The sequence below is a fragment of the Muntiacus reevesi genome, chromosome 13 (assembly GCF_963930625.1).
Source record: "Muntiacus reevesi chromosome 13, mMunRee1.1, whole genome shotgun sequence".
Taxonomy (NCBI): domain Eukaryota; kingdom Metazoa; phylum Chordata; class Mammalia; order Artiodactyla; family Cervidae; genus Muntiacus; species Muntiacus reevesi.
This window is the reverse complement of record NC_089261.1, coordinates 57,844,834-57,871,249: the sequence shown is the minus strand read 5'-3', so window position 1 is coordinate 57,871,249 and position 26,416 is coordinate 57,844,834. Positions and strand designations below refer to the sequence as shown.

The 26,416-nt window shown below is 42.5% G+C and overlaps 1 protein-coding gene across 4 annotated transcripts in view; it reads right to left on the bottom strand.

Annotated features, from left to right (window-relative positions):
• SMAD1 (SMAD family member 1) overlaps positions 1-26,416 on the bottom strand; it is an 81,993-nt gene that overhangs the window by 50,484 nt on the left and 5,093 nt on the right. The window contains exon 1 of one of the 4 annotated variants that reach the window (XM_065904363.1): positions 2,559-2,576. The exons of the other annotated variants lie outside the window; for them this stretch is intronic. The gene's annotated coding sequence lies outside the window, so the exon portion shown is untranslated. Of the gene's footprint in view, positions 1-2,558; positions 2,577-26,416 lie in introns of those variants that run through there. 4 annotated transcript variants of the gene reach the window in all.

The following is a 26,416-nucleotide window of genomic DNA, read 5'->3' as shown; positions in this document are numbered from 1 at the left end:
GACAGATATAGGAGACTGTATGTTTAAAAACTTGACTCAATTCATGTATGCACCCAGCAACTGCAGCATACACAGTACTTTAAAAAAGACATGGAATACTTATCCAAATTGACCATATAATGGGCCGTTAAGCAAATCTCGACAAATGTCAAAGGAATAAAACTATACAGAATTCGCCCTTTGATCATAGTACAACTAAGAAATAGTTATTGAAAATAATTACACTTTTAAATAACCTGTGAGTCAAAGAAGACAATATAGGGGAAATTAGAAAGTATTTTAAATGGCATGATTATAAAAATTTGACACATCAAACTTGTAGGATGTGGCTCAATCCATGCTCATCCAGAGAAATTTATAATCTTAAGTGTATATTAGAAAAGAAAAGCAGCTGAAAACTAATTTTCTATGTATCTACCAAAAGAAAAAAAAAAAGGCACAGCAAATTAAACCCAAAGACAGTAAAAGGAAATGAGAGCAAAAATTAAACATATATATGTATATATAAATAGGAAAATAAAATCAAAGTTGGCTTTTTGAAAATACTAATAAAACCAGATATTCCTCTAGCAAAACTAATCAATAAAAGAAAAGGCACAGATTACCAGTAAGAGGAATAAAAGGGGGAAATCATTACTGATTCTGAGAACTGAAAGGGATAATAATGATGGACTGCTGTCACAGCAAATTGTACATGCTGATAGTTACTTCCTCACTAGAGGAAAAAGGAGTTCTATCTGACTGTCTTCCTGTCTTTGGAGCAGAGCCCTGTACCTGGCACATACCAGTCTCAAAAAATGTCTGATGACTGATTTAGCCCCCTAAAGGAATCAGAAGGCCCAGGTGGAGCTTTGCTTACTCAATCGGCTATAGGGGCTCAGCTGTTCCCTTCTGTAAAGAGGTTTACTCAGATTTACCAATCCCTTGAAAGTGGCATTATTTATGCCTAACAATAAGAGAAAATAAAAGACTGAGCTAGCATCAAGACTCACACTTGGTCAGGGTGGACCTCCTGCAACGATTATTTACTGTTGCTAAAGGTTAATCGTACAAAAGAACAAGAAAGACAACTTTTTTTTCCTTGTCCTCTAGTAACAATTTATCAAAGGAATACATTTCTTCTTATCCTGTATGTCTTTTTCTTCAACTCCAAAAACTGCGTTTTTATATTTCAGTCGATGGTTTTCAAATTGAGGGGGTGAGTTTCTATCAAAATCACTTGGGGCTATTTTAAACTCTAGAACTGATGAATTTATCACAGAAGGTGTGGGGGGGGTCGGGGGGTGGGGGGAGTTGGGGAGATTGAGGACCACAATTTCAGACGTTTGCTTTAACTATTCAAAAGGACATTCATTCACCGAAGTGGCACTGAGCCACCCCTCTGAGGCCGGAGACGAAGACGGCTCCACCTGAAGAGCCAGGGGGTCCACAGCCAGCTCCCCGGGGGCAGACGGGCTCCCCGCACGCCAGGTTCAAGGACTGCGCGGAGCGGGTCTCAGCGGGAATGGAGCTCCCCGCGGGGACCACGGCGAGCTCTGAGCGCAGGACCGGGAGAGGCGGCCCCTGGACGCGCGTGTGCCAACCGCGAACCAGCCACAACACTGTCACAAAAGCTCTACCGCGGGAAAAACGCCGCCGACAATATGTAAAAGCAGAAAAGGAGAGAAGAAAAGGAAGGAACAGTTAATTCCAGGGATTTCAGGAAGCTTTCCCAAAGAGGAAATATCATTACAGGATGAGCAGAATTTTGCAAAACAATACAACTAATATTTGGAGTGATCGTTACAGGAGAGACACGGTTCCCTTTATTACCTAGTTTAAACTTTGTGACAACCCCTCTTTAGTGAGCGTTTGTTTTCCTTACTATACAGGTAAGGACAGTGAAATACAGAAAAGCTAATTAGTTTGTCCAAGGTTTACGCACGCGGTTGTAAGTGGTGGGGCCAGAGTGGGAACCCATGCTTCTGGCTCTAGAGGCTCAATATTTTAAACCACTTTTCTAAATAGCTAGTTCTAACAGACATCAGGGAAATGCTAGGGTTCAAGGTTGATGTAGATGATACAAGGCTGATAAGGGCAGGGCAAGACCGTGAAGGACCTGTGATACCTATTATCCTGTGGACAAATGGAAGGTTTTAAATCAGAGCATCAGTGTGATTAGATTCATTTTTTAGAAAGAGAGCTAAGAATATAGAAGGCTTCTCCACCTAGGGAACAAAAACAACAACATCAAAAAACTGAATCACAACATTGGTAATCAGTTCAGTTCAGTTGAGTCGCTCAGTCGTGTCTGACTGTTTGCGACCCCATGAACCACAGCAGTCCAGGCCTCCCTATAAAGTAAAAACAACAACAAAATAATAATACTGTCTCCAAACACTGTTAGGGTCAAATGTGGGGGGTGGGGGGGGTTGATGCCACTAAAAATATTAAAATGAGAAGATGATCACAAACTCTTGCATATAAATGTGCATATGGAACAAAACACAGGTTGATGACTGATTTTTGCCCCCTTGGGTTAAGCATTTTTTTATATTCAAGTCGAACAAGTAACCTACCTCCCATCAGGAACTCAAGAGTCCATGACACGATGGCCTTGGCAAGATAACTCATTTTTTTCTGCCCCTTTTGGTACTTCCTGCTTTAGTTTATGTCAAGAGCTTAGTGGCCTTATCAGTTTTAAGCGCAAAATAAAAACATGAGTCAGCAAACAGATTTCCTTCCCTCTTCTCCAAATACAAACATTTCACACTGACAAAGAAGAAAAAGCACTCAACTGGTAAAGGACCCCCAAGAAGTCTTTAAAAAAGGGCGAGATTTGTTCCAGTAGCTTCACTTCTAGAAATTTACACTAAGGAAATATTCTGCACTGAAAACGTAAAACTGTTTTTGCACAATGATTTTCATCAAAGTATTCTTTACTGTAAGGAAAAAAATAAATATCTAAAAATTGGAAAATAGTTAAGGAAGCTGTAGTACATACAGCCCACTCAAAAGAATATTATGTAGTCCTTAAAAATTATTTTCATAAAAATGATAACTTGGAAAAACCTTAAGCAGAATATAAAACTGTGTATATAGCTTGAACAACTATGTAAATATATCAAAGTATTAACAGTGTCTGGGTCTGGAAGGTTAAGTCCCTCTCGTTCCTACTTGTTAAAACTTGTCAAACATTCTTTAATGAAAATCTATAACTTTAAAAAAATTTAAAAAGCCTCTATACACAAATATTTGCAAATGACAAAAAAAAAAAAACACCTCAATTCATTAATTCAAGCCACATACAAAGTCTACTTATAAATCAGATTAGACTTACAGTGTGACCCAATTTGGGATGTAATAAAAATGCAGTTTAAGACAGGGTTCTAAAGTCAGTACCTCTCCCTATGGAGTCTCACTCATGGAAAGGATTTCTGTTAGCACTATCAGAGCCAAATGTGAAAAATACTCTTGTAATGCTCCTTTTGACATGGCTACTGAATTCTGCAACTTACGTGGCATTTCTAAACGTTCAAAGAAAAAAAGCAAAAAGCTGTAAAATAACTTTAACTGCTGTGTGAACTTGCTCTATATTGAAAGGAACCCTCATTAGCCAATTGCACAAGGGGCATTTTCTTCATCTCTGCCTCATCTAGTAAAGAAACATGTAATTATCCAACTGTGTGAATATCAACAAAATACACTCTCTGCCAGGCAATACCTCAGATCCCAGATTCCCACTGAAAGTTTCAAAGGAAAATTATTCCAGTTTGTATCAGAAGATACGATAAAAAGACACGGGGGTGGGGTGGGGGTTCCGAACACTACAAATCAAGGACAGCAGGAGAAGCGGGGACAGACGACGGCCAGTCGCCCTCTGCAGCTTCAGACTAGCGCTGCTACAACTCGTGCACTGGCTGGAATTCAGTGAACTAGACAAAATAAATGACCCCTTTAAATACGGAGAACAACTAAATTATTCAACAAAAGCAGCATAAAATATAGGCTCCAAAAGCTACTGGGGGAGAAGTATCAAAGACTCCTCCCAGGTAACTTAAAAAAAGTAGATAAATGGTCTATTGTCAGTGAAGCAAGCGGCTCACCCAGCCCCCAACTTCTTCTTTGGTTCATTACTGTCTTAACTCTAATGGTAAAACATCAAGGCATAAAGATCAAAAGAATCAAGGAACTAAAAGTATGGGATATTGATTAACTCTGCTTTGGAACTGTTTAACCGTTGGATAAGTTACCTGAGAAAGAAGACAACTATGTAAAGACTGTCTTTCTACGAAAAAGTCTGATCCATTTTGCTGGAGAAAGTATTTCCAAGTAACTAAATAAACTGCATGTGTATTTCCTGACATATAGCACCAGCTCTTCTTAAACTGATGAGCTTGTGCTGCTGCTAAGTCGCTTCAGTCGTGTCCGACTCTGTGCGACCCCACAGATGGCAGCCCACCAGGCTCCCCGTCCCTGGGATTCTCCAGGCAAGAACGCTGGAGTGGGCTGCCATTGCCTTTTCCGGATGACCTTGTAAAGAAACAGAAAAAGACTCCAGTTCTCAAAGAGCTATCGTGGGGCTTGTGAGAAATCATAAGCAGACTATATGATTCCTGTAGTCTAGTAGTTGTCAAGTCTAAATTATTTCACCACACACCTCACTAGAATGCCATGGAAACGGGAAGTCCCTCAGAGGCATACTGCATAAAGTGACTGGCAGCAATATTAATTAGTACTGTGGAAAGGTGTCTCTACCCTAACATCCAATTTTAGATAGGATTCAAGGCCTGATGAGAACTCTTACCTCCCCTGAGATGCTTGAATTGAAACATCAAAAAGGGTCAAAAAGTGAACAAACCAGGAAATCTGTAATATAACTTTTCATTACTCCAAAATGGACTATTTTTTCTTTTTTAACCTGCTTTATTTCATTTACTAACGTCAGCCACATACTCCTGCTCAGCTGCGTCTGGCTCTTTGTGACCCCATAGTACTCCATGGGATGTTTCAGGCAGCAACACTGGAGTGAGTTGCCATTTCCTTCTCCATATATACTCCTAACCAAGAGCAGATGCCTCAAAACAAATCATGGTTCCCAAGAAGGATAAAACAGACACCCAAACATTCCTGACACTCATAGAAACCACAGAAATCACAGACGAGACACTACAGATTTGGGTTGAAAATGCCTAAAAAGATGAAGACCCGCAAAGAAAAATGTTCCAGAGACTCAATGCTAGAATATATTTTAAAACAGAAAGAGCAACCCATTTAAGCCAAGAATCCAAGAACTGCCATGAGCTTTCCTGGGAAGAGTACAATGGCGAATTCACAGAAAGAAGGGGAGAACCATACCAAACAGGTCTGAATAAAATTAGGTTACAGAATTAATGAAAAGTTATGAAGAACTGGGAAACTACCAAGCTTTGGATAAAGCTAAAATACCTATTACTTAAAAGCAGAACCAAGGACACCCCACAGACTGCCTGAATAGGAAGGCTGAAGCCACACATGCTCACATTTCCAGCTGGAAAACCAACCCTAGAAAGGGTACCAAGGAAAACCAGTAGTGAAGACAGGCAGAGAGAGTACCCTGGAAACACAGAGGACACAATAGGAATGGTACCAACTCCAAACAGCTCTGCATGAAGGCACCATAGATTATTGATCACACAGTTCCTTAAGGAAAATGCTACACCATTATCCACCATCAAGGCAAACAAGGGAGGAAAAAAAAGTTAAAATTGCTACACAAGTACAATGCCATCCCAATGAGGAAAAAGAGAGAAAAAGAGAGAGAGAGAGAGAGAGAGAGAGAGGTTTTCTCTAGCTATCTCAGTCTCAGAAAAGATCCCCAAGTAAAAATCGTCTATGATTTGATTTCAACAAATCATCTGTTCAAATGTTTCCTTTTCCCGGTTACTGCAACTAGGAACTCACTTCTGAGATACTTGTCCTGTAGGAGAAAATAGGTGAAGTCCCTCTGTATTTCTTTTTCTTATATCAAACAAGCAGCAGTTAGCCCTCAACTTCCATTCAACATTTCCCAATTCCAAACAGGTCAAACGCAGCTAAATAAAGCTTGCCACTAATCAAAATGAAGGGGGAAAAAATCCTAGAACAAGAAAGTGCAGATGACTAAAATCTCTTATCTTTTTGGCAGACTTGAAGGCACTTTTTAAACCGCCTATTTCTTTGCTCGGAAGTTGGGCTAAAAGGAACTCTACTTTGACTGAGTCCTTAGGGGGGTAAATATATATACGTGTGTATATATATACATGTATATATATATATAAGCTATAAACATACATATTTATAGCTCCTATACAAGAAAGTAATATGAACATCCACTGTAGACCACAGAGGAATTCTGCTGGTCTTTGTGTTGTTACAAACACCCAGAAAAGTGAAAGTTGCTCAGTCGTGTCTGACTCTTTGCGACCCCATGGACTATACAGTCCATGGAATTCTCCAGGCCAGAATACCAGAGTGGGTAGCCTTTCCCTTCTCCAGGGGATCTTTCAAACCTAGGTCTCCTGCATTGCAGGCAGATTCTTTACCAGCAGAGCCACCAGGAAAGCTCAAACACCCAGAGGACAGATTTAACTTTCCTGAGTTTCTTACTATTAAGCCTGTTTCAGTTACTTCCAAACCTTTCCCCACTTTCTAAATGTGAGATTGATGACAAAGAATAGCTAGTCTGCCTCTTTTTCATTAAAAATTTTTTTCAGAGATTAATTTTCCAAATCTGGAGAAACTAGGAGGTGAAGCTGGAAGAGAGGACCAGCTCTTGAAAGCTAGTTTTCATCATGCAATCATGCAGGTACCGGTGCCTTTAAAACACAGGCACCAACAGCCTCTCTTCCAGTCTCTTAGGTGTGATCTGAGGGACAAGCCAGCCAGAGCTGCCGAGATGTGGTCTCTCTCAACGGGCTGTGAAGTGAGCGGGAATCGTAGGAATCAAACAGAAAAGGACGAGCTTACCACCTGCCACTTGGAAGTTCACTGCAAGCTGTAATGTATCAGCCAAATGATTTCAGAAGCACTATCCTCTCAATGAAAAGGAATCAAGGATTTATGGATGTCACACTTAGATGTGTCTCTAACGACAGTGCTGTAGTTTACATATTCAATTACACTGAGTACGCTCTTCAATATATGTTCATTGTGTTGGAAAGTTCTTCAAGACAAGAACTCTTTCTGGTTCTGCTCTGCACACACAAGTCCTTCCATCCTGACAAATTCAGGCTGCTGACAGGGCACCTGATCAATTTTTCTTAGTCACAGATATCCCCTGCAGAATAGTGTCAGTTTGGTTTTGTTTCACCAGATGATACTTGTTTATTAGTTAGGGAGATGCTTAAAGTAGAGTTTCCTCACTGTCCTCAACTTCAAGAAACTTGGCTTATTTCTACATCTACATTTCTACATCCACTTCCCTTCTCCAGAGGATCTTCCTGACCCAGGGATCGAACCCGGGTCTCCGACATTGCAAGCAGGTTTCTTACCGTATGAGTTACAGGGAAGTTCCTAAAAGTTGTATTCCTCCTGAATGTCCCTCCTCTTTTATGCTTATAATGGAAAACTGTCCTTCTGTACGTGGTAAGCCTTCCAAGATATCCAGGTCATAACAACCTCACTCTGATAAATCTCATCTGTAGTCACCTCAACTCAAGAACTGTCAAGTTACTGGCTTGCAACTGCTTATTCAAACACTGGAAGAGCAGAGGCATTTTCAAACTTTACTGTCTGTCTACAAGAGGAAAAGGTCTGCAGTAGTTGTCTCTCAGAAAAAAATTTCTTTTGAGTCTTTTAAGTTATCATCAAAGAGCAATTTTATAGCTTGCAAAGAATGCTAAATGTGGTAAATTTCCATTAAGTGACCAGTTATGAATGATTCAATCATTAACAAATGGAAGAAACTATTTTAGTTGGGCTATTACCTTATTGAAAGGATGGTACTGGTAGTTTTCACACTCATACTGACTTATTATACCAACTTTTCAAGATGCATATCATTATCTCCATTTTACTAATAAACCTGAGGATCAGAGGTTGACTTACTTTTTCCAGATCGTTTTCTAGTAAGCGGTAGTTCTACAGTTTAAACCAGAACAGATACTGAAGTCTATTCATCAGGTTAAAACAATAAGTAATTCAAATACTAAATTCACAGATGAAAACAGAATAGGCCAGGGGAGGAAAAAAACTATCCTTTGTACTTAAAAACAACAACCCACCAATCCTGCTGTATTTCAGCGTTTGGAACACTGCTGCTCCCGCACCCATCTCACAGGTGCTGTTTATGACCACAAACACGCACATCTGCAGGGGCGAGTGACACAGCGGGGCAGGCCGCCTGCGCCCTCTCCCTATATTTAGATCCTCCAGCTCTGCTCTTAATTGAGTCATTTAATCAGAACCCTCTAAAAGGGAAACACATCCATATTCATCACAGGCATCAAAGGAAACATCTTTACAAGTTATATCCTTTTACAAACCAACATGCGGTCTCACGCCACTCTCCCAATTGTTAACTCCTCCTCTGGGAAGAACGTGGAATTTTATTTCTTTTTATCACTTGAAAAATCACTTCCCTCCTAATTCAGTAAAACTGGGTGGAGGCCACTTCCTCCACAGGTGAGAGAAATAAAACTTGTTGCTCTGTCATTGTCAGGAATTTTAAAGCGAACCATTTATTTTATGCGCTTGCGAAATGGACACAAAAGGCAGGCGAAAGCCCAGAGTGAGAAATCAGGACCCCGTCTCCAGACTTTCAGATCAGATCCCCACCGTGTTTCTGTCATTTTAAGACGTTTCTAAGTGAGGAAACAGGAGCTTCACTTGGAATGAAAAAAGGCAGGTCTAAAGGGAAGCTTTCCACTTAGCAGCTGCTCTTTAAATAAAACACCTCTGAGCCTCAATTTGCTTTTCCATGAAATTTTGATTTCACCACCTACCCCACTGGGTTGTTACCAGCCTTAAATAGGAATACGTAAAATTGATTTGAAAATTCTAACATGCTGAGAAATGTAACATATTTACAGAGCGGGTTCACAGTAAGCTAATTTTAATATTCTGTTTACACACAAAGAAAGTTTGTGTCCTAGTTTTTGTCTGTCCAGTGAAGTTTGAACTTTGTACAAAGAAAATGATAAAAAGAAAAGCTGATAACCACTGCAGTCATTCAGTTCATTTGACAAACCCCCAGAATATATGAGATACTATTCTTTGTTTTTAAATATTTATTTATTTGGTTGCTCCGGGTCTTAGTTGCGGCATATGGGATCTAGTTCCCTGGCCAGGAATCAAACTTGGGCCCCCTATATTAGACACTATTCTAAGCACTGGGTCACAGCACTGAACAAGAGGAAAAAAAACAGTTTAAAAAAAAAAAAGTTCATGCCTTCATGAGACCTACATTCTAGTGGTCAGGTCACCTCACTGAGAAGGTGATCTTCCCATAGAAGCCTAAAAAGGTGAGGGATGGAGCCAATCTGAGGATGCACATGTCAAGCAGAGTGGGAGCAAGGAAGGGCAGAGGCCAAGAGGCAAGAATGTGCCTGAAATGTTCCAGGGGCAGCACGGAGTCCAACACCGCCCGGATGGAGAGAGGGAAGGGGGAGGAGCAGACAGGAGAGCCACAAGGACTCGAGCTTTCCCTCTGAACTGAGCTGGGGGCAGAGATGCCAACGTGGTCCCACCGCCAGCCTCACGGGGTGACTGTGGTGTGGGCGGGCTGAGAACAGGCTGAAGGTGGGGGAGCAGGAGGAAGAGGCCTGACATGGCGTAGGAAGGAGTAAGGAGACCAGTGAGGAAGCTACAGCAGTTGTAGTTCAAGATGATAAAGGCTGGCATCAGTCCAGCAGAAACGGCCAGGCCTTAGCTACTGCGGTGGCTCAAATGGTAAAGAATCTGCCTGAGATGCAGAAGCTCGGGATTCAATCCCTGGTCATGAAGACCCCCTGGAAGAGGAAATGGCAACCGACTCCAGTATTCTTGCCTGGAAAATCCCATGGACCGGGGAGCCCGGAGGGCTATACAGTCCACGGGGTCACATGACTGAATGGGTAACACATTCTGAAGTTACGGCTATGAACAAATACATTTTACGAAGAAAACACCTAACCATAAAGTTGGTGATGTCTGTTTCATTTTTAATTCTGGGGTCTTAAAATCCCGTATCACAGCCCTATGAGATGGGGTACCTGAGGTGGGGGTCAAGGTCACCAGAGAAGTAGCTCAAGAATGATCACGGGAGGCAGAAAGGGAGCGGGTGTGTGTGAGTCAGTCACGTCTGACTCGGTGCGACCCCATGAATGCAGCCCACCAGGCTTCTCTCAAGAATGATCATGGGAGGCAGAAAGGGAGCGGGGGAGAGAGAGAGTGAGTGTGTGTTAGTCACTCAGTCGTGTCTGATTCTGTGCGACTCCATGGACTGTAGCCCACCAGGCTTCTATCCATGGGATTCTCCGGGCAACAATACTGGAGTGGGTTGCCACTTCCTTCTCCAGGGGATCTTCCCGGCCCAGGGATCGAACCCATGTCTCCTGTGTCTCCCACACTGCAGGCAGATTCTTTACTGTCTGTGCCACCAAGGTAGCCCCAACGAAGGAACAAGGACAGTGAATCCTGGAGTAATGAGGGAGGAGGGTGGGGAGTGTGGCACAGTCTGCCACGACAGTCACAGCTGGGTGTTTTTATGGAGGATGCTGGAAGAATGGTCTGAGGCGGGCAGCGGGGAGACCCCCACTCCTGTGGACCCTGTGGTATGAGGGTTATGAGAGAAAACAGCCGGAGAAACAGCTCCCAGGGAAGCAACATCCTCAGATGAGCCTGATCTATGTTTAAGACCATTCACGTACCAAATAACCCAGAGGTCTAACAATAATGGAATGATTAACTTATAGTACATCCAACAAAGATGTTAACTGTTAAAAAAAGTGGGGGGAGGACAGCCTTTCATGTCTAACATGGAAAAAAAAATATGATAATTGTTCAGTTAAAAAAAAGCTGCAGAACACTACACACAGTACAATCTCATTTTAAAAACTCGAATAGAAACAAAACCTGTACATGTAAAATATATGTGTACCTTGAAAAGCCAGGAAGGAAACAAATCTGAACAAGCAGTTACTTTAGGGAGTGAGCTGGTGGAGAGGAGAGCAGGAGAGCAGACCATTTTTACTTACAACCAATAACTGTTTCCAATTTTAAAGCCCCAATAATAAAAACAAATAAAAACTCAAAAGTAGGTTAACAGATTTGTTCTACATGGCCCCAGAAGACAACATTATGACTAACAGGTGGCAAGATTTATCTTTTTATAAAGAAAAAAAAATCACTGAAAGTGTTTCTGTGTAGAAGAGAATTATCACTGAACTAGGATTTTCACAGAAATGTATTCCTATTTATGCATTTGGGATATATGACCTAATTCTGGGTGAACAGGATATTTGATGGGAATGTACTTTTTTATTAAGCAATTCAACCACATGATCAAAAAACTCAATTTTACAAAGTGGCATATTATAACAAAAAATAAGTTTCCTCCCCGTTCTAGTCCCCTTCCCATTAATAATTCAAATATCCTTCACATTTTTCAATGCATGAATTTTTTTACCAAAGAAATGTTCTGCATTAATCAGATACCTCAATAGCAATTCGGTCCTGTCCTTCCCAGTATGTCAGTCTGTTATCTGGAAGAATAAAATAACTCCTTAAAATCTAAGTTTACATAACCGCTGAGACAAACATTGAGATCGGCCAGATTTCACTCCCCTTCACAATCAATGACATCTTGTTTTCAATCTGCCAAAAACCCAAGCTGGACTTAACAGGCCTTCCGAGGAGAAACTGAGCAAAGAGTGGCCGCCTGCTTTACCCCACAGCAAGAGCTCCCTCCAACTAAGAGCAGAACAGCAGCAGAGGCGCTTGTCTTTCATCGGGTTAGGGAAATAATGCTGTGGGAATGAGCAGGCGTCACCTACAGATTAGGTGAGACCTGCACCATAAACCTAGGCCTCTTTCGCCTCAGATCAGTTGTTTAGTCCAGTTCTACCTAGTAGCCTCCCCAGAGTCAGTTATTTACCAATGGGGATGGAAAAATCCAATAAACAGAGTGCACTTAGAAGGCTTCCGAATGCAAGTTCTCCTCCTCTGTATGCTCAACTTTCTAAGAAAGTTTTACTCTCCACTAATTCACTATTTAACTGAGCAATTCTGTAAGTGCTTACATAAAGGCACAGCAGGAAAAATTGGGGAGGCTGCAGTTCGCAGCATCACCAGGCTCACAGCTGTTAAGCGGAGGGGAGGCGTGAAGGGTGGAAGAACCACATCGTCAGGTTGGCTGTGATAAGAGTCACAGGACGTGTTCAGGCTCTGTAATTATCTAAGGGAGGGTGGACAAAAACCTAGGCCATTTCTTCACCACAACTCCATCTCCTGCGCACCCCGGGCTTTCTGTTACCTACCCTGATGCAGAAATCCAAACGAGCTTCAGCTATCAACCATGTGCATCAGTGGGGATGAACTACAGAATGGATAATCCAAAGCAGCCTTAATAAAAATTAACCATTGCTTCTCAAATAGGTATTATGCTTTTATCAAAGAAGCTTTTCATTCCTTAGCACACTTTACTTAATTACACTAATCATAAAACTATTCTATACTATGAGAACATAGCAAATTCTAAAGAAATGCCTGTTCAAGATTCTAATATTGCTGTGGAAAATATGTAGACGACAGAGTTAACTATAGTCATTTTATTATATTATAAAAACTTAAAAACCTATTTTGTCACAGGAATCACTCTAATCCTCCTCTCGAAATTCAGCCTATTGGCAGCAGTCTTTACAGAATATCTGAAATATCCCAGTTCGAAGACTCCATAAACTCTCACCACCCACTTCAAAGGACTGTCATGCTGGTGGTTCTATGGGGAACACCACGCAAGAGCGTATCCCTGGTTGCCGTCAATTTCCAACACAGCTCAAGCATGCAGAGAGAGCAAGAAAATCATTCTGCTATCACCACCACTGCCGCCACAATGAAGCTCCAAGCACTTATACCTATTAACTCTCTTAATCCTTACAGGAATCCCATGACGTAAAGACTGTTTTAGAGATGATGAAACCAAAGTGCAGCAAGGTTAAGGGCTTGCCAAGGCAACCCGTCTACCATCCTGCTTCTCCTGAATAACCTCCTCCTTTGTCTCATGCATAAAGGAGAGGGACTGACAAGCAGGGATTTGCTTACAGTTTTATTTTAATCCCTCTAGCTCTTTCCCGCCCCAACTTATTTTTGTTTTTGGTGTTGTTTTCCTTCTTGGTACCTTGCCACTTTCCTAGAATATGGAAAAACCAAGAGTTTTACCAGGGTAGCAAGTATGAGATTAAGTCCATTTTCATCTATAGAGCCTAAAACAGATAAAAAGTTATAACTCAACAAAGACACAAGGCAATTAGCACCATTACTTCACACTAACAGCCCACATATGTGCTTGAGTATTAATATTCTTTTCTTGTGATGAGTGTGGAACATTACAATTAAACTCCTCTAAAGAAATTCATTTTCTTTACATTCTCACTGATTATTCTTTTTTGTTTGAAATCTAGTTTATTTTTACCAATTACTGTGCAGTGGTTTTTTTTCCTCTTTCATATGGCAGTTTTTTATTTTTATTTGTGAAAATATACAAAACATAAATTTTCATTTTAACCATTTAAATGTGCACTTTAGTAGCATTAAGTATGTTCACCCAATTAAGCAACCATCACAATCATCATCTCCAGAATTTTTCAAGGTTTTTTCTTTTTTAAAAAAGTAGAAGTACAGGCTGTATTTTCTTATCCACTCCTAAAAGGGAAACACTTGGGCTATCTCAAACCTTTCCTTTATAAATGATGCTCTAAGAAATAATTTGGGTTTCCCTGGTAGCTCAGCTGGTAAAGAATCTACCTACAAGGCAGGAGACCCTGGTTTGATTCCTGGATCAGGAAGATCTGCTAAAGAACGGACAGGCTACCCACTCCGGTAATCCTGGGCTTCCCTGGTGGTTCAGCTGGATAAGGATTCGCATGCAATGCAGGAGACCTGGGTTCAATCCCTGGGTTGGGAAAATCGCCTGGAGAAGGGAAAGGCTACCCATTCCACTATTTTGGCCTGATGAATTCCAGGACTGTATAGTCCTTGGAGTCACGAAGAGTTGGACATGACTGAGCAACTTTAACTCACTAAGAACTAATATTTTAAAAAGTAAGTTTTTAGTAGCCAGCCTCTGTTAAGATTGTAAAGTTTCCTTTCATTCTGATTTCCTCAGAGATTGACTGACTAGATTTTTTTTTAATGTTTTCTTCCAGTTTTACTTTAGGTCCTTTACTGAAAATATACACAAAACAGGACAAAAATTACTGGCTCTTTTTTTTCCCACGAGGTTAACACTGTTCCATTCAAGTAAATGTAGAGATGGAAAATAACTAAAAGACTCTGCCAACTATCACATTTTATTCTAGAAAATATTAAGACATGCATTTTAATGGCTCCTACATAGCTGGCAGTCACACTGCTATGGAGAGACGGGGCAAAACGCAGTACTCTCAACTCCGGAGGATCTGGGGCAGGCGACAATGACACAGCCAACGGCAGACAGGTGTGGCGGCAGCAGCGACCAGGGACACAGCCACGTCTGGGTCCTATCTGCCTCCTAGTCCCCTTGGTTCTCCCCTGGTCCAGGGCTTCTCACCCTCGGCATCACAGGACATCTGGCCACATCCCTGGCCTCTCCCCATGAGATGCTGGTGGTAACAGCGCTGCCCTCCCCACAGCTGTGACGCCCAAGTGCTACTCCAGGCTCTGCGGAGGATCTCCGCTCGCCTCCAGACTCTGCAGACCCCCGCTCTCCTCCAGGCTCTGCCGACGACCCCCGCTCTCCTCCAGGCTCTGCCGACGACCTCCGCTCTCCTCCAGGCTCTGCGGACGACCTCTGCTCTCCTCCAGACTCTGCAGACCCCCGCTCTCCCCCAGACCATGCAGACTCCCGCTCTCCTCCAGGCTCTGCCGACGACCTCCGCTCTCCTCCAGGCTCTGCAGACCCCCGCTCTCCTCCAGGCTCTGCCGACGACCCCCGCTCTCCCCCAGACTCTGCAGACGACCCCCGCTCTCCCCCAGACTCTGCAGACGACCTCCGCTCTCCTCCAGGCTCTGCCGACGACCCCCGCTCTCCCCCAGACTCTGCAGACGACCCCCGCTCTCCCCCAGACTCTGCCGACGACCCCCGCTCTCCTCCAGGCTCTGCCGACGACCTCCGCTCTCCTCCAGGCTCTGCAGACCCCCGCTCTCCTCCAGGCTCTGCCGACGACCCCCGCTCTCCCCCAGACTCTGCAGACGACCCCCGCTCTCCCCCAGACTCTGCAGACGACCTCCGCTCTCCTCCAGGCTCTGCCGACGACCCCCGCTCTCCCCCAGACTCTGCAGACGACCCCCGCTCTCCCCCAGACTCTGCCGACGACCCCCGCTCTCCTCCAGGCTCTGCCGACGACCTCCGCTCTCCTCTAACACTTTCCTCCTCTTCGTGAGCTCCTGGTGCCTGCGGTCCCAACCACTGTCTTTATGAGCCCCCACCTCTAGACGCCAGCACACAAGGAATTGCTGATTCCTTCAAGAAGGGAAAAGGGAAAGCTTTCAAAGACACATATTCTCTTTTCTCCTCAGAGAAAAAAAGGGAGTGGAAAACAGTAACCCTCAGAACTACCTGGGGAGCATGGAGCACCTAGCCTAGGTATCACCTGGCACCTAGTACTGCTGGGTATCAAGACATCGTTCGTGCTTGCTCACAAAGGACCTATCAAGACATCGTTCGTGCTCGCTCACAAAGGACCTACGACACACCACAGGTCCTGTTTCCTGACATGTTTTTAAAGATACTGAAATGAAAAAATTCACTCAAAACTACCACGTGTCAAGCCGACAATTCTTATTGCTGCTGTACATGAAACTCATCTGTGATGCTTTTTTAAATGCTCCCTACCATAACCCCAAAATCAGACCCCCAGGGATGGGCCCCGGTGTCTGTGCAGTGGCTGTCCTTCATAGGATTCTGATGTGCAAAGTGAGAATCACTGGGCTAACACAAAAATCATAAAGATACTGTCTACATACCCTCAAGGAACACAGTCTAAAAACCAAATGAAAGTGAAGTGAAAGCGTTAGTCCCTCAGTCATGTCCAACTCTTTGCAACCCACATGAACTGTAGCCCGCCAGGCTCCTCTGTCCATGGAATTCTCCAGGCAAGAATACTGGAGTGGGTAGCCATTATCTTCTAAGTCTTCTAAGACAACTCTAATAAAAGCTATGAAAACAGAAGCCAACTAGACAAAGTTCATGTTTTTCCCCCAAATTACAAGCTCTCAGAGCAAATCCTACATTTATGACCCCTTATGTCAAATTTATCAAGCTAAGAGAGACACTACCAACAGAAGTATAAATAAAGAGTCTCAAAAACTTGCTGAAAGACTCCACCCACTAAGCTGGAAGTGGGCAGGACACAGGAGTTCTATCAACTGCATCCAATTTCTTTCAATCCCTTGATTCTAAAAGGCCATCCCAATTACTGGACTTACATCCTCAAAGATGCTATAACATGAATAATGATGCCTTGTTATTTAACTTTTTGTATGATCATGATAGCGAAAGTGAAGTCGCTTAGTCGTGTCTGACTCTCTGCAACCCCATGGACTGTAGCCCGCCAGGTTCCTCCATCCGTGGGATTTCCCAGGCAAGAATACTGGAGTGGGTTGCCATTTTCTTCTCCAGAGGATCTTCCCAACCCAGGGTTCGAACCTGGGTCTCCTGCATTGCAGGCAGACTCTTTACCCTCTGAGCCACCAAAGAATCATAGTCTCCACTTATCGGTAGTAAGACTGCTTCTGCAGGACAAAAACTGTCTGAGATGCTTCTCTCTCCCTCCCTGAGATAGAACTCGGTGCTGGACGTGTCAAATACTTGCAGAGCTGATTAACACCGGCTCAACAAAAAGCAGAACCACTCAGTGAGGGTGCACCTATTTTTAAAGCAGGCTTTCCTGGACTACAGATCAACATCTCAGCCTGCACAGTGTGACAAGACAGAAGTCTTCAGCGTTTCCATGCAAATAAATGCTATCAAGACGGTTTGGATGCCGATCATTTCAATGATAATCAAGTTAATCTTGTTCACAGTTTAACAGACGACCACTTGAAACTAATCAAACGTTCTCTCGAGCCTGAACAAACTGAATAGAAGTCCCGAGCACACAACACGAACACTGGGGGAAGAAAGAGTTGTTAATTATACCGGACTGCAAAGCCAGCAACGGATACAGCACAACAGGAAGCTGCAACAGATGGGATGGCAGAGGGCTGAGGGTGTGATTCCTGCAGAGACACCCACTGCAGCCTTACCACTCCCTCTGCAAAGCTACCCATAAAATTAAAGACACACTTTGATAAAACCAAAAGACTCTTGGTGCCTGCATTGCTCCTCCCTCCCCAACTCTGTTTAAAGAGTCTGAGCGATGTGTCTGCCTAATAGCTTACAGGTTCAGGCCCCCTGCTCCCAGTCATCGCACCCCAAAAGGACTCAGGAATGAAGAGGAGAGGTAACAGGTCCAGGGGTAAGCCTGTGGGTGAGATTCAAAGGCTTCCCCGTCCCCGCCAAATGTTGAAATACTTGTAGATCATTTTGAAACAAAGGAGATGGTGGGGCAGAAGATGCTGACAAATTCTCTTCTGTCTAGTGGCCGGGTAAAAAACTCAATGCTGAGATAAGACTAAGTGTACCTCAGTTAGGTAAGGACCCCACCTACAACTGGTGTCACATGAAAAGCCTTTCTTACACCCACAATCTTAACTATAATAAGTCCCCTACATACAAACCTTCAAGCCTCGGACATTCAAGATGCAAGTGTACCCTGCGTGCCAGGTGTTGTACCTTACTACTGTACTTTTCGAGGTACTCTACTGTAAGATCAAAAATGGCTCCTTTATTGCTTTTAATGTATTATTTAGGGGAACGGTATTATAAATCTATTACAGTACAGTACTACCATATAGCCAATTGTGTTAGTTAAGTCTACCTAGGCTAACTTTGTCGGACTTACCAACAAGCTGGACTTAGGAACGGGCTCTCAGAACTTGTTTGTATGCAGGAGACTTACAGTATTACCCTTAAGAGACAATTAAATGCTGATGCCTATCTTGAAATTTTTTTCACTTTATACGAGGCTTTACTATGTAGGGAAATGTTTTTAATACCTTATGAGCCAGTCTAGCTCAATAATTAAAACCACGTTTCAAGACCATCGCTGTGTCTCGTATGAAAAAGGAAACACTGCAATGAATCAGATCCAATCCCATGACTCAGGCAGGAGAGAAAGGGGCCCATCTCGATATGCTCTATGAAGCACTGGTGTCCTTAAGGTGCACTGATCATGCCAGCTGGGAAACTGCCTGGATCTGGCAGCCCCGAAGTGCTGGGGACACCTCACGTGCTAACAAGGAGACTCCGAGCCCAAAGTCATGAGGGGCGTGGGGCAACATTAAGGAAATGGGATGGAGCTGGCTTGTCTCTCAAAACTCCAACTTAAGATTTATCAGGTACCTCTTTGTACTCCAGCTTCTCTCAGGAGTCAGGGAAATTGTGGCTTCCTTTCCTTCAGTGAGAAAAAGCGCAGTTTCCCCAGACTGATCCTTCCTGGTCCACAAGAATGATACAATCAAGTAAAAGAGAAGACACTGTCCCCATTCCAATGAAGAGTCTCATCCAGGACACAGCAGAACATCTCACTTCTATTAGTTTGCATTTGTTTGTGAATTGCTTGCTCATGCCCTTTACCAATTTTAAGAGATCAGAATTTATTTATTTTTTCATTGAGGCACAGTTGGTTAATAGTGTTTCGGGTGTATAGCAAAATGATTTGGTTATACATATATTCTTTTTAGATTCTTTTCCATTACAAACTGGGCTTCCCCAGTGGCTCAGATGGTAATGAACCACCTGCAATGCAGGAGACCTGGGTTCAATCCCTGGATCGGGAAGATCCCCTGGAGAAGGGAATGGCTACCCACTCTAGTACTCTAACCTGGAGAATTCCATGGACAGAGAAGCCTGGCAGCCTAGCAGTCTGCAAAGAGCCAACTCACTGGAAAGATCAAAGGCAAAAGATAAAGAGGACAGCAGAGGTTGAGATGGTTAGATAGCATCACCAACTCGACGGACACGAACCTGGGCAAACTCTGGGAGACAGTGAAGGACTGGGAAGCCTGGTGTGCTGCTGTCCATGGGGGTCACAAGTGTCAGACATGATTTAGAGACTGAACAAAAACAAACAGCACAAACTCTACCAAGATATTAAACACAGCTCCCTGTGCTATGCAGTGGGCCCTTGCTGATTACCTGTTTGATGTACAGTAGTGTGTATCTGTTAACCCAACTGCTCATTTATCCCTCCCTCACTCTCACCTTTGGAAACCGAAAGTTGATTTTCTGTGAGTTTGTTTCTGTTCTGCAATTAAGGTCACTGTATTATGTTCTTAGATTCCACATATAAATAACATCCTATGATATCTGTCTTTGTCTGTCTGACTTCACTTGGTATGATACTCTCTAGGTCCATGTAACAATTTTCTGCAGGGGTGTATTTCCTATTGATTTAAAAAGTTTCTTACAAAGAAAGTTTAACTTGCTGCAGATTTGAAAGGTTGTGTTTTTGAGTGTGGTCAAATTCATGAATGTGTGCTTGGTCACACAGATGTTCAATGTATAAATTTTTCCTTATGGTTTCTGCCTTTGGAGCCATGATTAGAAGAGCTCTATAGGTAGCTATTAATACTACCTTCTACTATCTTTTGAAAATGACAATCAATTCACTCAATCAATGACTATCAAAAATCAACCTCCCCCTTCCATTCTGACATTATGACAAGAATCCATGCCAGAATTTTTCTGCACTGAGAATGTATTCTCTGATTAAAAAAAAATTTTTTTAACACCGATGAATACTGAGAGAAAAGCACAAAGATAAATTCAGAATACTTTTAAAAGCTCTGGGCCAACTTAAACAACTTTTAAAAATCATCAAAGGAGATTCTTTTCTTAATTCAACTACTATACTTTTCTTAAAAAGATTTATCTGGAATTGTCAGGGAAACACTTGCTCTACAAATTCCCAAACCTGATATTTTACAATTTCATTTATCGGGATTCTCATTGCTTAACCCTTTTCAATTCATTTAATGCATTAGACCCCTTAGAACCTGTGACCCCTTATCTAGATTGGATTCGATATTGCTCTCATTAACATTCTAGACTCCAAAATCACATTGCCTCTTACAAATGAACACTAATATTTTCTGAAGGCTCACCATGTGCCAGGTCCCAGGCTAAGCCCTTCATGTATTTTTTGCGTTGCTGACAGCAAGAGGCACCCGCTCCAAACCAGGAAATTTACAATCAAGGGCATGTGGTCCCCACATGATGGTTTTTTCCTAAGCAGTATATGAAATAACATCTTACGATTAGCAGCATCTTGGCTAAAATATGGAAGGATAACTCATCTTACTATATCAATTCTGAGGCTGAGACTACTATCTCTATTTTTCAGATGAGGAAACTTGACGTTCAAAAGTTAATGGTAGCTTTCCCAAAGTTAAAAACAAACAAACAAACAAACAAAAAGGTAAGTAATGTTAGGAGCATGGACTTAAACCCAGGCAACCTGACTCTAATGCCTCATTTCTTAACCTGTTTGCTATCCCTAGGCCAGAATCATCTCTGCCAGCACTCTTCTCCAATCTTACTTTCAGGCCACCAAGTTATATCAACACTAAAAAGCAACAATTACTAGTCTGCTCTACAGCCACATCAAACTTTACCCCAGGCTTCCTTGGGCTGTTCAAACTTTAAATTCTCCATAGATTTCCTAGCATGCCACCTATGACAGTTATTCCAAAACGTCTTCATAAAACATCTTCATTATTCTTATACCTTCAGTACTGTTTTCTGATCCTCCACTCCCGCTCACTATCCCAATGGAGGGACTGGGGAAACCAGCCAAGCTGGCATGAGCGCGGCCAACCGCTTCCCTCTCTTCTATGGACCCCAATCTGCCTCTTTCGCAGTCTCCCTCCTTACCATGACTGTGGTTTCGTCACCGTCTCCAGATCACTAACTCCATCATCTGTGATGGTTCTTTGTCCATTAACTTCTTTCCCTCAACTTTCAAATATGAAGAAGTATCAATAATTTTGAAATGTAAGTCACTTGAGGGCATATAAGACTATTTCTCTTAATTTACGCAGCCTCTTCATCTCAGCTGCATTCACCTGATGAACCCTGACCTTCTCACCTTCACCTGGAACCACACAACACGCTCCCCAGAGATTCCTCTGGGCTCTCTCTCTCCTTTTGGCTTCCTGGTTTAACTCCCCTGACCCCACATCTTCCAGTCCCTTCTTTGGTCTACTCCAAACATGCCTCTCCTTTCTACTAGTTCCTAATTGTGGACATCAGTGGAAGAGGCAACCCATCAGCTCTCAGCTTCTCCATTCATGACCCTCTCCAAATGCCCATCCATTCCTAGATGTTCCACTGTCCTTCCCAGCAGCTGACTATGTGGAGTCTACAAAAGCTCCGAGCCCCTCCATAGACTTTAGCTTAGCTAAGCGTCTCTAACTTGCCCGTAGAATACTTAGGTACACCGCCTTACATTCAACCTGTCATTCACACATGCTTCCTTCCACAGCCAGTTCTTCTCTATTCTTAAAGTAAAGGCTTTATTAATTTTCTACCCACTCAGGTTGGAAGGGCTTCCCAGGTGACCCAATGGTAAAGAATCCACCTGCTAACACAGGAAACACAGGAGATAGTTTCGATCCCCAAGTCAGGAAGAGCTCCTGGCCAAGGAAATGAAAACCCACTCCAGTATTCTTGCCTGAAGAATCCCATGGACAGAGGAACCCAAGGGGCCACAGTCCGTGGAGTCGAAGAGCTGGACGTGACTAAACAACCATGCTCGCACAGACTGGAGACCTAAGCGTCATTTCTGACAGCTCTCTTTCCCATTACTCATTCGTCAAATAACTACCAAGTGGGTTTTTTTCACTCACAAAACCCACTCCATCAGAAAGATAACTCAAAGTGCTTTCTTATCAATCTGCTGGCATATGGGCTTTACCCTCTCCAGTGCAAACTGCACGTTCAAACACCTTCAGTGACTTCCCAATGCTTCCTTATTCAGGCACGCTGAGGCCCTCAAATCCCCATCCAAGTTCACCGTGGGGAGCACCTCTCCCACCTCACTCTACAGCAGGGGGCCCCAACCCCAGGCAGAGCAACCCACAGTGAAAAACTGGGCCACACAGCAGGACGTGCGTGGCGAGCAGCAGGTGAACGAGGGAAGCTTCATCCGTATTTACAGCTGCTCCCCATCCCTCCAGTTACGGCCTGAGCGCTGCCTCCCGTCAGATAGCAGTGGCACTAGATTCTCAGCGAAGCGCGAACCCTACTGAGAACTGGGCATGTGAGCGACCTAGGATGCATGTTCCCTGTGAGAAGCTAATGCCTGATGATCTGGTTCTGCACTATCGTGAGTTGCATAACTACTTCATTATATATCACAATGTAATAATGACAGAAAGTGCACCTTACATTGATAGGGCATAATAAATGTAATGTGCTTGAATCATCCCCAAACCATCCCCCACACCCACCCCCGTCTATGGAAAAACTGTCTTGGATGAAACCGGTCCCTGGTGTCAAAATGGTTGGGGACCACTGCCCTATGGGACCCCGTCAGGGACACCCACTGTGGGAATACCCTCTGGAGCTGCATGCTGGCCTCCAGATCTGTGCTGTCCAAAAAAAAAAGTGCACTGTTAATTAGGTAGCTATTTAAACATAAATTAACGAAAATTAAAAATGCAGTCCCCAGTTGCACCAGCCGTATTTTAAATGCTCAACAGCCACTTGTCATGAGTGGCTATAGTACTGAAGAGCGTTCGTTACAAAACATTTCTATCACGGCAGAAAGTTCTCTTAAGGTTTATGTTCCCTCCAGTCTTCCAAGCCGCTCTTCTGCCCCCATGTCTCGCCCTTCGGCCCATGCAAACCTACAGGTCCTTCCACACCAAAGAAGACCTCAGGTGTGCTCTCTGTACAACTTACCCTCATATTATTAATACTATGTAACAACTCTCGCAATGTTGCATCTAATTTTTCACTTTTTTCTGTCCTCTCACTAACTACTGAGCCACTCTGAACTAATAAAGATTTGCTGACTAAGTAAAGCATATGCTTATCACTATACGACATCAAAATTATCAAGTAAGGAGATATTTCATACCCTTCTCCTCCATTAAGAAGACATGTTCTCTTTCAATTGAAAAAACCCAAAAGATCTTGCATTTAGCTAACTAAATAATGATTTAATTTAATGCCTAATTATAATACTTGAAAGATAATTAGTTCCCTTTTTTTCTCTAGTGGTATTTGAAACTAAAAGAAAAAAAAAAACTATAGAGGTCTGAAATACTTTCACTTTGCAAAAGCACACCGCAAAGAAACCACAAAAGATAGAGAGGTAAAATGAATGAATACTTTGAGTAACTACACCCTATTTGAGATTGTAGGAAAAAATACAATACAGCTGCCCTAAAATTAAAAGGAAATTACAAATAAAGCATTAAATAATTATGCATATATTTTTGAAACAAAAGCTAGACTCCTATCCTTTTCGAAAACATGACATAGTGAATTTTTATTTTCATTATGAGGTTAAAAGCATAAAATGCATAATTAACTGTTGTGTATGTTCTATGTGTTCCTTGAAACGCAAGCTTGTCTGTCTCAAGAAAATTAGTTAAGAAATCAATCCACACACCACAGGCCTGGGCTCTAAATAAGGCTCCTATCTGAGCACAGGAACCAAGCAGAGATCTTCCCTAAAGTTCTCATTTTAGCTTATTAAAAAATCACAAAGATGTTAAGTTAAACTACTCAAATACTGCACTTCCTAGTATCTGCCTAAAAACCTGATGCAGTTACTGGAATTGAACTGCTTATTAAAGATTGGTTTTTCCCATCTGAAAGACAGTTTTCATTATGCAAATGAATGTTCTACAGGGCCTGCTACTTCTGCAAGTCAGCCAGCAATGGCTGTCAATGTTACTTTTTTGCCTAGGATTAGCAGTATGTCTTTAAAACTGAAACTATCTTAATAATGAACACTTTGCTTAAAAAAAAAAACAAAAACATAAAGGTAAGTACTTTCTGTATGTTGCAGCCAACAAGGTAGAACATTAATTTATCTGTTTAAACACTGTCTTTTTTTGATCTTTAAAAAAAAGTTTGTGAAATAATTTATCTTCCTCCTACCTTGTTCCTTCCAAACTTTACACACTTCACAGAATCAAACTGTTTGCCTAATCTGAAACCTGAATTCTAATTAAACTTTGTTGGCACATTAGACTTTAAAAGGATTTGTATTATTTTGTAATTTAATTTCTAAACATACCACATGAATTTATAATTTAAGGTCTTCATTGTAATGCTCTAATTAAAAACTAGCAAAATTAGTGTGAATTATAACATGAAGGGATCTTCCTCTTGTTCTTTTGCTGTTACGAAGGATGACTGCTATATCACATTTTAGGGGTAATAGTTTTTTGCACTATGTAAATACTAGGGAGATTCTTCTGTTACTAATAAAATGATTATTAAAATGTAAAAAAAAAAAATAATGAACACCAAAGTGAAGATTAGGCTTAGATTTAAGTAAATACATTCATGCAACTTAGCTTAGCTTTTTTTTTTTCTTTTTAAAGACAGTAACTCCAGAAGAAGTATTAAAAATACTTCAGGTATTTTTGCAGCAAATCAGATGACAGATCACCAGATTAGCTGGAATAGCTGCACTACAAGGTAATAGCAGAAAACGGATATAAACAGTCAAGAGATTTCAGCTCAAGGCAAAACAGAGATGACTCTATTTGCTATCAAAGCGAGTCCTGCTCATCTTAGTACCAAAATGTTAAGACCAGAGCCTCCAGGCTGGTGAATACACATTAAGATGCTCTTAGAAGGAATTTCCCCCAGGTCCAGTGGTTAAGAAGCCATCTTGCAATGCTGGGGACGCGGGTTCAATTCCTGGTTGAAGAACTAAGATTCCACATGTCACGGAGCAACTAAGCCCGCAAGCCACAGCTAGCGAGTCCATATGCCCAACAAAGATCCCACGTGTGGCAACTAAGATCTGATGCAGCCAAATAAATAAGCAAGCCGTGGTTTAAAAAAAAAAAAAAAAGATGCTATGAGGGAGGGGTGCCTGCAGAGGGCATGGAGCACTTTTTCTGGTACCGTGTCCTGCGCATCTCTTCCATCTGGCTGTTGCTTACTTGCATGTCCTTTAACGATAAACCAGTAACAGCGATTCAAAAAGAAAAGAAAAACCACAAACAGAAGTACAATGGCAGAGAACACTTCATCAACCTCAATGTCATTTAATAATTAAAGTCAAATTTCTCTACCTTTTAATATTTAAATGATCCTTTTTCTCCCAAGACCTTCCAGTTCTCTCCCGAGTACCCCCTAGCTCCTTCCCTAAATACCTCAATCTTTAGCTTTTGGTGAAAAATGTGATTTTCTTTTTTCTTCTTGAGAGCTGAAAGAGAAGGTTTGTATAGTAGAATTGCCTGATTTCATTTGCGCTTTGTACAATCTTGGATCTCCCATTCTCTAGAAAGGGTTCATTGATTAAATGAGGCATTTTCTTTTCCTTCTCTAAAAAAGAAAAAGATCAATTTTACTGTGTAAAAGAGTCTCTGTGAGGCTATCAGACTTTATCCCATATCATCTCAAACAATGCTGGGCACACAAAGTCAGAATCATGCCAGAAAATTCCTCTTTCCTCCCCTCCCCAAGTAACGCTGGGTATGATCGGACCCAAAGCCCCAGGAGCACTGGAAGTGTCAGCTGCTCAGCTGGGTCCGACTCTTTGCGACACTGTAGCCCTCCAGGCTCCTCTGTCCTTGGGATTCTCCAGGCAAGAATACTGGAGTGGGTAGCCCTTCCCTTCTCCAGGGGATCTTCCCAACCCAGGAATAACACATCTCCTGCCTTGCAAGCGGATTCTTTACCATCTGAGGCACCAGGGAAGCCCAGGAACACTGCAGGCATGGTGGAAAAAAACCAAACACCTGGGAACTTGACAGTGAGAGAGATCCAAGCGTGGGCTTCCCTCCTCCATTACTGGCCGGTGACTTCAGCCAAGTCCGCCGTCCCTCCCTGATCCCTGATCACTCAACTCGATAGGAACCAACTGGAGCAGAAAGTCATCCGAACAGTTTTTAACACTCAGTATCTCTGTGCTTGTGAAAGAAATTACAAATCCTATGTTTATCA